Genomic DNA, 9745 nt, shown 5'->3' on the forward strand with positions numbered 1-9745 from the left:
TGCAGAATCGTCTCATATGCATAACGAAGAGATTTTGTACTGTTTGATTAAGTCTTGCTTTTAAGAATGCAGGAAAATTACAAGATGCCTGGAAACTGAAGGGACAAAAGCAACAGTGTAAGGCCTATATATATTTTTTTTCTGTGCTTTTCAGTACTTAAAAAAAAAAAATCAAAATCAAAGTAAGCCATGGCGTGGTTGTGTGCATTTTGTTGAGACAAGTTATTTTTAAAGAAAAACAAATGCGGTACCAATTCAGCATTTCATCTTAGTTCATAACAGCGCCTCAGCGGTCATAAAATGCAACTATGATTTTTTTCAGATTTTTGTGTATGTTAACCAGTACAGCTTGAGCATTTTGTGTTAATTTTCATGAAAAATGCTAAAATGTTTTGATCATAAAGGAAATGACTGTCAACACTGCAAAGAATAAAATATTTTACCAAATAAAATTCTCAAAATGTTCTACATGACTCATCTCAACAATGTGCTTGACAAAAATGAAATGATGCTATTATGACAATGAGATTCACAAACAATATTAGGCCTGGGGTCTTCACCTTTCAGGTTTGTGGACTGCACACACACAGCGGCAGCAGCCATTCTTGCTGGGCTGGGCTACTGCAGCTCTAGACCCACAGGCTGGGTGGGTCTGCTCTGGTCCCATGGGCTGGGTAGGTCTGCTCTGGTCCCATGGGCTGGTTGGGTCTGCTCTGGTCCCAAGGACTGGTTGTGTCTTCTCTGGAGCAAATCCTCGCACAAACTGAAGCCATTTACACTGCTGCCAAAATAAAACCAAAATCACTTATTTTTACGGAAAATGTTCAAATTATGTTGTAAAAATATGACTTGGGGCCGGAAATTGAAAAAATAATTAATCACAAATTTCCTTTAATTAGCTTATTTTTTAGTCTCTCTGATCTTCTTTCTGTTACCCGGTACAGCTTGGTGAAGGGAACATTTTGTGGCAAACTTCATAAATATTGTTGATATAGCAGGGGCATATGGCTTTATGAATTTAAAACAAATTAAAAACAAATTTTGGAAATGCTTCTCAACACTGCAAAGAAACAAGCATTTTCCAAAAACATATTTTTGTGTCTTTCTCTGCAAGAACAGTGTCTCATCTCAACAAAATGTGCGCGATAAAGAAATTAGAGCACATCCCATGCTGATTAAGCATTGTCAAAAGATCATGGTGTACTTTCATCCTTAAAAAAATTCCATAAACTTAATGGTATAACCCACACATTACATATCCGGTGATTAATTTGGCAAGTTTAAAATGCTTAAAAACGGAAAGTGGGGCAAAATGTGACAATGTGATTTTTTTCTTTCTGGGAAATGCATTGTATGTTAACATTGCAAAGAATAACATATTTTCCTAAAGCATATAAATATTTTTCCACAAGACTAAGGTCCCGTCTCAAGAGTGTGGTCGATCAGACTCAATTATCAGTCGATCAGATTTACAAATTATATAAAGCTCTTTACCTTTCAGGTTTGTGGACTTGCTGGGCCAGGCTGCTGCAGTCTGGGTGTGCTCTGGTCCCACGGGCTGGGTCTGTCTGCTCTGGTCCTGTGGGCTGGGTGGGTCTGGGTCTGCTCTCTGGTCATGTGGGCTGGGTCCATCTGCTCTTGCAGTGGAACAATGTTCAGTTAAGTCTTCGCCAATCAGTATTTCTTCCCATTGTCATCGGGATCCAACTAATAAGAGTGACACATTGAAGCCAACTTGAAGAAGCAAGCAACTGGAAGCTCAACAGAGAAATAAGCCCCGGTGCGGAGGGTTGCTACAGCTTTCTTCAAAGAAAGCTGGGCCTCTTTCCCCGGAGCCTCTGGTCGCTCGAGCTCAACATCAATGTCGGCAGTTTCGTAAAGTTCAGTTCAACTCTGTGGCGATGCACTGAAGCATTGTACACATACAATGAAGCCATTTACAATGCTGCCAAAATAAAGCAAAAAAATCACTTATTTTTAAAATTGACAGTTTACTAGGTTTCTATTATGGAGACACAAAGAGCGGGTGTTTTTTAAGTGGGCTAGCAAATGTGGAGAGCAGTGACAGCGAGCTTCGTGTCCAGTCCGCTGCATTAATGTAAAACCACATGGGTTTTGCCCACTGGGTATAGTTAGCTGTTGTCAAAAAGAACACTGCATCAAGGATAAGAGGCGCAGAATCATCTCATTTGCATTACAAAGAGATTTTCATACAGTTTAGCAAAATCTTGCTTTGAATAATGCCTAGAAACTAGCGAAAGTTTTTTTTTAGTACCCAGCACCCTGGAGCAAGTTTACATGGATAGGCGCTATATAAATCTCCATTAGTATAATGTTAATTAAACTAAGGGACAACAAGAACCCTGGTGTATGTTTCTATGCTTTTTGGTTCTGTAATTAAGATGTGTGTTCAAACCAAGCAAGAGTGTGGTTGTGTGCATTTTACTCGAGACAAGTTGACAAAAACAGTAATGAAAATATACCTTTTAATAGCAAACTTTAAAAGTTGTTACTGTTTCTGAATTTTGTCAAATAATAAAGTCTCATCTCCAAAATTTGGTCGATGATGAAATTGGATTTCATTATAACAATTGATTTCATAAACACTAATAGGGCTAGGGTTTTTACCTTTTACTGGTTTGTGGACTTCCCGCAGCAGCGGCAGCCATCCTTGCACGGCCGGACGGTGCTGGACTGGGTGGGTCTGCTCTTGCTGGGGATGCAGATAGCTGTTGTCAAAAAGAGCATTGCATTCAGGATAAGAACTGCAGAATCGTCTGATCATCTCATTTGCATAACATTTTGGCAAAGTTTTGGATAAGAATAACAGTGTACGTTTCTATATTTTTCTGGTATTGTAATTAAGATTCGATTTCAAAAAGCAAGAGCCTCGTTGTGTGCATTTTGCCTAAATGGCGAACAAAAAAATTGCTGTATTAAATTTGTCTTAGGTTTCAACCTTATCCCCACCCCCCCAAAAAAAAAAAAAAAATAAATAAATAAATAAATAAATGTAAAATACACTTAATGAATCAAACAATTTTAATGAATCAGGGAAAATATAAATAATTTTTTCCTTCAAAATTTGGAAGAAAACAACAGGGGGCAGTTTATAAAAGAGGAAAAACGGATTTATCCCTTAAAAGGAGATAAACCAAAGTATATGCATCAACAGTGACCCCAGAGATAAAAGACAATAACTAAGTCTAAAAAAACAAATTGGCTCCCGAAAATGGCAATCCTAAAGAAAAAACAATTAAATTTATGGGGTAAAATTTTTTTTGACACCATTTTTAAAAATAATGAAGTTGCCTTTTCACAGAAAAGTTTTGAACCTTTCTAATTTTTGATTATGTTAAGTGGTACAAACTAATGACATGAAAATTTTGTGGCAAAATTCATAAAAATCACCTATGAACTTTTGAAAACATTTGTCCATATCCATGTAAAAAAAAACAAGGCAAAGAATATAGTATTTTCCTGAAACATTTTTGAAAATTGTCTGCAAGACCAGTATCTCATATCAACAAGTTGATTGTGGTCGATGATGAAATCAAATGTATTACAATTGAATTCACAAATTAAATTTGGCCAGTATCTTTACCTTTCAGGAATGTTACTTCACACGGCGGCAGCAGCCATCCTTGCAGCAGCCAGGTCTGCAGCAGGTCTGCTCTGGTCCTGTGGGCTGGGTCGTCTGCTCTTGCAGTGGACCGTTGTTCAGTACCGCCTTCGCAAGTCAGTATTTCTTCCCGTTGTCATCGGGATCCAACTTATAAGAGTGACACATTGAAGCCAACTTGAAGAAGCAAGCAACTGGAAGCTCAACAGAGAAATAAGCCCCGGTGCGGAGGGTTGCTACAGCTTTCTCCAAAGAAAGCTAGGCCCTTTCCCCGAAGCCTCTGGTCGCTCTAGCTCAACATCAATGTTGGCAGAAATTTCGTAAAGTTCAGTTCTCACTCTGTGGCGACGACGTACTGAAGCATTTTACACACACTGAAGCCATTAACACTGCTGCAAAAACAAAGCAAAAAAAACCTTTTTTATAGAAAACTAAGTTCACTAGGTTTTTAATTTGAGACGAGAAAGAGGTGGAGTTCTAGTGGGCGAGCAATTGTGTCCAGTCCGCTGTACCAGAGTAAAAAACCACATGGTTTCGCCCACTGGTACAGTCGTTTGACCAGTTCTGGATCACTTTTTGAATTCACATTGTTTTTTGTTGCAATCTCTTTGATATCTTAAACAAAAAAGTTTATCAGTTTACCTAAACATGACATAAAACTCACCAAGTATTCACTGACAAAAAAAGGTTAGTTCTTTTGAAGAGGCTTTAAGAAAAGTATTGTCACCTGTTTGACCAGTTCAGGATCAGTTGAATCTATTCTGAATCAGTAGAGTGCCCTTTATTGCAAACCCATACTCCCATTCATAAAACTGTCTCTCAAGGACACAAAACTTCAGAGGTGTGTTGGCATGGACTTGGACTTCATTTGTTTAGTGAATGTCATGCAAGTGTCTTCAATAGCAGCGCAAAAACCCAGTGACAAAACCACAAAACAACAGCAAAGGCAAATGAAAAAGTGAAGCGAACCTAAAAAGCATTATCGACCCCTCCAAGTTTAAATTTCTCAAAAAAAAAAAATCTAAAAGAATTTGTTGAAGTAATGTTTCTCAAAATCATCTGAATAAACTTTCTACTGCAGTAGTATGATTTTACCATACTTAGTAAGTTAGTGCGGCACCATTTGACGCAATGAGATGTTGAGTGATCCCGAACTGGTCAAGGGTAAGTTGCCCCCCCTAAAGAAGATTTTGGTAACTTCGTCTCCTCAAAAAAACAAGGTGTCTGCACAGTATTTACAGGAATGTTTTTTTACACATTTTTATCATTTTACATAAATATTTTTTGCCCCGGCACTCCAATTCTAAAGGTAAGAAGTTTTAACAGTGTTTTTCAACCAACATTTTTACACAAAAAAATGATAAATTTCGCAGACAACCTTCAGGAAAACAGCCATAATTTATTTGCTGATGATGTTTGGCACCTTATTTTGGGTTTGTTGGTTTAATGGGTGTTAATCTTCACATTTATCAACAGAAATTGGTAATAATGAGAAGTGATATAACTATTTAGTTATTGCAAAGTTGAAGTGATCCCGAACTGGTCAATGATCCCGAACTGGTCAAATGACTGTAGTTAGCTGTTGCCAAAAAGAGCATTGCATTCAGGATACGAAAATAAGAATCGTCTCATTTGCATAACAAAGAGATTTGCATAAAAAAAATACAGTTTGGCAAAGTAATGCGGGGAATTTACAAGATGCCTGCAAGTGACAAACAATTCGGTGTATGTAGCTATTTTGGTAATCTAGGTTTTTTACTTTTCAATAGTGTGGTTTTGTGAATCTTGCTGTACAAAGTGTTTTTAAGCAACAACAAAAATCCAAACAAAAAAAATACAAAGAATAAGGAGGGGGCACTACGTGTTCATACAAACTGGATTAAAACAAACGTCGGACAGTTATATGTTTTTTTTCAGATGAATCACTACAAAATACCCTTTTCCCCCAACAGTGACCCGGTATTATCATTATCTATTTATTTATTATTTATTTACTTGGGGGAAGGGGGGCTGTCGTAGTTACATGTACTGCCTCAGCACATCTTTGAAATATAGAAAGTTTCATAAAAATCGCCCAAGAACATTGGACAATACGAAGGGGGCATATGTGGCAAAATTAATATATATTTATTATTTTTGTGGGGAGAAAAATAAGAAAATGTCAGGAAACTGTTCCATGAACACTGCAAAGAATAACTGCAAAACTAAGTGAGGCACCAGTCACTAGAAAAATAAAATATAAACATAATGTAATTTGGCTAATAACCTATTTCTGTTTGTGCTTTTTTTATGTTCTCAGCAAGTTTTTAGGAAATCGGACCCTTGCCAACACTTTGCTGCAACTAACCAAATAACAGGCCAGTCAATCACGCTCCGCTTGTATGTATCGACCAATCACAGCCGCGGACACGCGCCCAAAAGTCTGCGCAACACATTAATTCTATATCTATGCATTCCCATTGTAAATAGCCACGTGCAGAGAGCTGGCCACGTGGTGGGTGTGGGCGGGGCTAAATGACGAAGCAGTGCGCGGAAAACATGTGGTTTTTTTAGCGCCAGTTCCCTAGCGGAAAACTTTTCGTATCCTGCCACCGCCTTTTCATTTTTACACAAAGGAATAATATTATAATCTCTATATTTACTCAATTGAGTTTTAAATGAGATTTTAATAAACTATTTTGATTTCATAATAAATGCAAACGTGGTGGCATAGGCCTTAAATACGGGACTTTTTCCATTTTTAATATTGATAAATCAGTGTTTTGAGGTGAAGGAGAAAGCAAGGGTCGTAACTTTCATCAACCTTTCTTAATTTTAGTTAGACGATGGAATTCAAAATAATGCAATAAATCAGTGTTTTGAGAGGGGTAAACCTGTAAAAGAGCAAGTGTCGTCAATAGTACAAATTTTCACTGAGCTATCTTGAAATGGTGAGTTATACAAATATTTTTAGAAAGACAGTGGAATTCGAAAACGTTTGTAGGGTTCTTTACCTTTCAGGTTTGTGGACTGCATTGGTTGTACTTGCTGGGCCGTGTTTGCCGCTCTCTGCTCCCGCTGGGCTGAGCGTTGCAGCTCTGGTGGTCCTGCGGGCCGAGTTCGTCTTCTCTGGTGATAGGGGTACGGTTTTCAGTCTTAGCCTATCGAAATGTTTTTTTCATTATCACAACACAAAGCCAACCTGACGAAGCAAGCAACTGGAAGCTCAAGGAGAAATACGCCCGGTGTGGAGGTTGCTACACTCAAGCTCAACATCAATGTCGACAGTTTCGTGTAGTCTTCATAAAAAATTCAATTTCGTGGCGACTTACTAAAAGCATTTCACACAAATTGAAGTCAATTTACACTGCTGCCCAAATAAAGCTAAAAGCACTTTTTTTGCTGTAAAATCAATATTTACAGCTAATTTTCTAGGCTTCTGGAAAGAGAACAGAAATATCGGGTGTTGTTTTGTTCGGACAAGGGTGTAGAGCGATGTCCATCCTGATGGCCCAAAACCTTCTTTTACGGCCGGTCTGTGCTCGTGTGTAAAACTACAGCACATGGTTTCGCCCACCCTATTATGTTGAAAACAGCGCGTTGGAACATGGATAAGAAACACGTAAACGTCATTTGCATGACACCACTTACATATACCTATCATTTGGCTTAGTCCAGCTTTGAAGAATGGGGGGAATTTATGAGATGCATTGACAAACAAAAGTGTTTCTTTATAGGTTTAGGTACTTAGCCTAGATCAGGCTAACGAGTTTTTATTCAAATTAAGCAAGGAGGCGTGGTGTGCGCATTTTACTGTGCCAAGTATTTTTCTTTTGAGCTACATCAAGAAAGACAACAAGGGAAACTCGATGGGTTTTATAGAAAACCAGGTGTGCTCCCTAGCCAAACCGTACGGTACGCAGTAAACAAGTGTACTGGACTGGGCTCTGGCCGACTCCTGAACAAAAACATGTATTCGCCTCGGGTGCTATTTCCCCCTGCCCTAGGGTGTACAAAATGCCCTGGAGCCCCGCCACAGCGTGCAACAATAAATGAGTAAGTTTGGGAAAACTCCAACATTGAAGATGGATGGCTCAGCTGGTAGTTCACTCCCAAATACAACAAACTATACCCCCCAAAAATGAGAAATAAGAAATACAAAGGACGAAATTCTGGACGAAAACAAAACTGCCCCCCCCCCCCCTGAAAACAAGTAAAATAAAAAATAAATAAATAATTATTAATTATTACATAAAAATATATAATAAAATAGCATGCCCTTGAAGAGGGTCCGGTTTGGATTGAACGCTTCAACTTACCTACTCATTTTACAAAATAAAAATAACAAAACTATGAAAAATAAATAAAATCTAAATTAAATTAACAAAATTGATTAAAAAAATAAAGAGAAAAATTTGACGAAACAAAAGGTTTTTTTTTCTGGGGGATGGCCGAAATCCCAAATAAGCAACTCCAGTCTACTGAGAGGATCAACATTTTATATTAATAATTTAAGTGTAGAAAATATTCTCATTTGAGGCGGTACTTTAATAAGTGAATCAAAGTTGTTGAATGTCAGGGCTCAATCACATAGAGCTGCTTAAGCATAATAAAAACCAGCTAAGCACAACAAATTGATGCCTGCCAGAGTAAGGTTGTCAGACAAACTACGTGCCCAATTTCATAAAGCCTGTAAGACATGAAGTTCAACTTAGCATGTGTTCAGGTTTTTCTATGGAGATTTTGTTTACCATGAACATTACTGTGGTCTGGAATTGGAAGAAAATAAAACACAGAAAATGTTGACTTAAACATTATACTCTTTTTTCATGATCTTTCCCTATTAGAGCTTTAATTGCATTTTGTTAAATACCTCACGAACTCTAAATAAAAAAAAATTAAAAATCCACCCCACTGACAAGTACACACAAGGTATTAACGCAAACCAAATATATATTGATTCCTCGCCATACAATGCCTCAAATCACAGACCTCTAGAGGGTTAGGCCCTATTTATTATTTTATTTATTTATTTATTTCAACAAAACTTTTTTTTTAATGGGGAAGATAAGAATACATAATGTATTTTCATCTTCTTCATTTTTTTTCCATTTTTTTTGTTGCAATAAAGTATGTTTATACGTGTTTATGAAAACAGGTTAACTCTGACCCCCACCCCAGACCATTTTGACAAAGTAGTAAAGAAAAGGATTGTCAGAACAATCTGAGCAGATGGGGGGACCTAGATCAGCACATTCCAGACACCGGTTACGAAACAAAACTGTTTTGACACTATTACAATACTATGATTGGCAGCAGTCGACTATTAATTTGCGCTCTTTGATTGGTCGAATTTGTGTATGTGAGTAGCGAATAAATGGCCCCTAAACATGTGTGATGTGTAAAAGTTATGCATGCACTGTCTTTTGCGTGGGAACTATTCTCCTGTAGTCTTTGTATTGTTTTGTGTGGAGCTTTTTTAGGCAAGCAGGGGCCTATCAGCCTTTTTTGAGGTATGGCAGACACTATAGGAGTGCACTGTTTGGTTTGGGTGTAAACATACAAATATTTTACCCAAACCCAACAGTGTAATATTTATGTGATTATTTATAAAAAAAATAAAATATAAAAAATAGCTTATAAAAAAATAATGATCATGCCGCGTCCGTGCAAATTTCTCAGCAAATGTCTTTGCTAAGCGAAAAATTAGTGGGATACCAGTCGCAACATTATACCATTTATGGAATGTCGACTGGTAAGCAACATTTTGTTGTGCTTAGCAAGCTTTTATGGCTATGAAATGAGGCACTGTCCATTGTGATTCTGTCCCGAAAGGAAAATTAACGTTGGCCGAAGGAGGAGGATGTTTCAAACGAGGACATTTTTTTAAAAAATTGTTTGGGGAAAAAAAAATGAAACAATCAAAACGGGTAAGTCCAGCAATTTGATCTAATTTGGGTCAAAAATTGAAAAATACCACAACGAGTAATAGTACCGCAGTTTTATCCATTTTGGGCCAAAAATTGAAAAAAATACAGGAGGTAAGTCCATATATTTCGGTAAAAAAAATAAAACATAATCACAAGGGGTAAGTCCAGCGGTGTTATCAAAAGGGGTAGTGCCTACAAATTGTTTTTTTGTTAA

At 37.4% G+C, this 9745-nt stretch overlaps 1 long non-coding RNA gene across 1 annotated transcript in view; it reads right to left on the minus strand.

Annotated features, from left to right (window-relative positions):
- LOC139949843 (uncharacterized) overlaps positions 1-4795 on the minus strand; it is a 134315-nt gene extending 129520 nt beyond the window's left edge. The window contains exon 1 of the long non-coding RNA XR_011787590.1: positions 4171-4795. This is a non-coding gene — a long non-coding RNA (uncharacterized lncRNA). The remainder of the gene's footprint in view (positions 1-4170) is intronic.
- Positions 4796-9745: the final 4950 nt, after the last annotated feature.

Source organism: Asterias amurensis, chromosome 2 (assembly GCF_032118995.1).
Source record: "Asterias amurensis chromosome 2, ASM3211899v1".
Classification (NCBI taxonomy): Eukaryota; Metazoa; Echinodermata; class Asteroidea; order Forcipulatida; family Asteriidae; genus Asterias; species Asterias amurensis.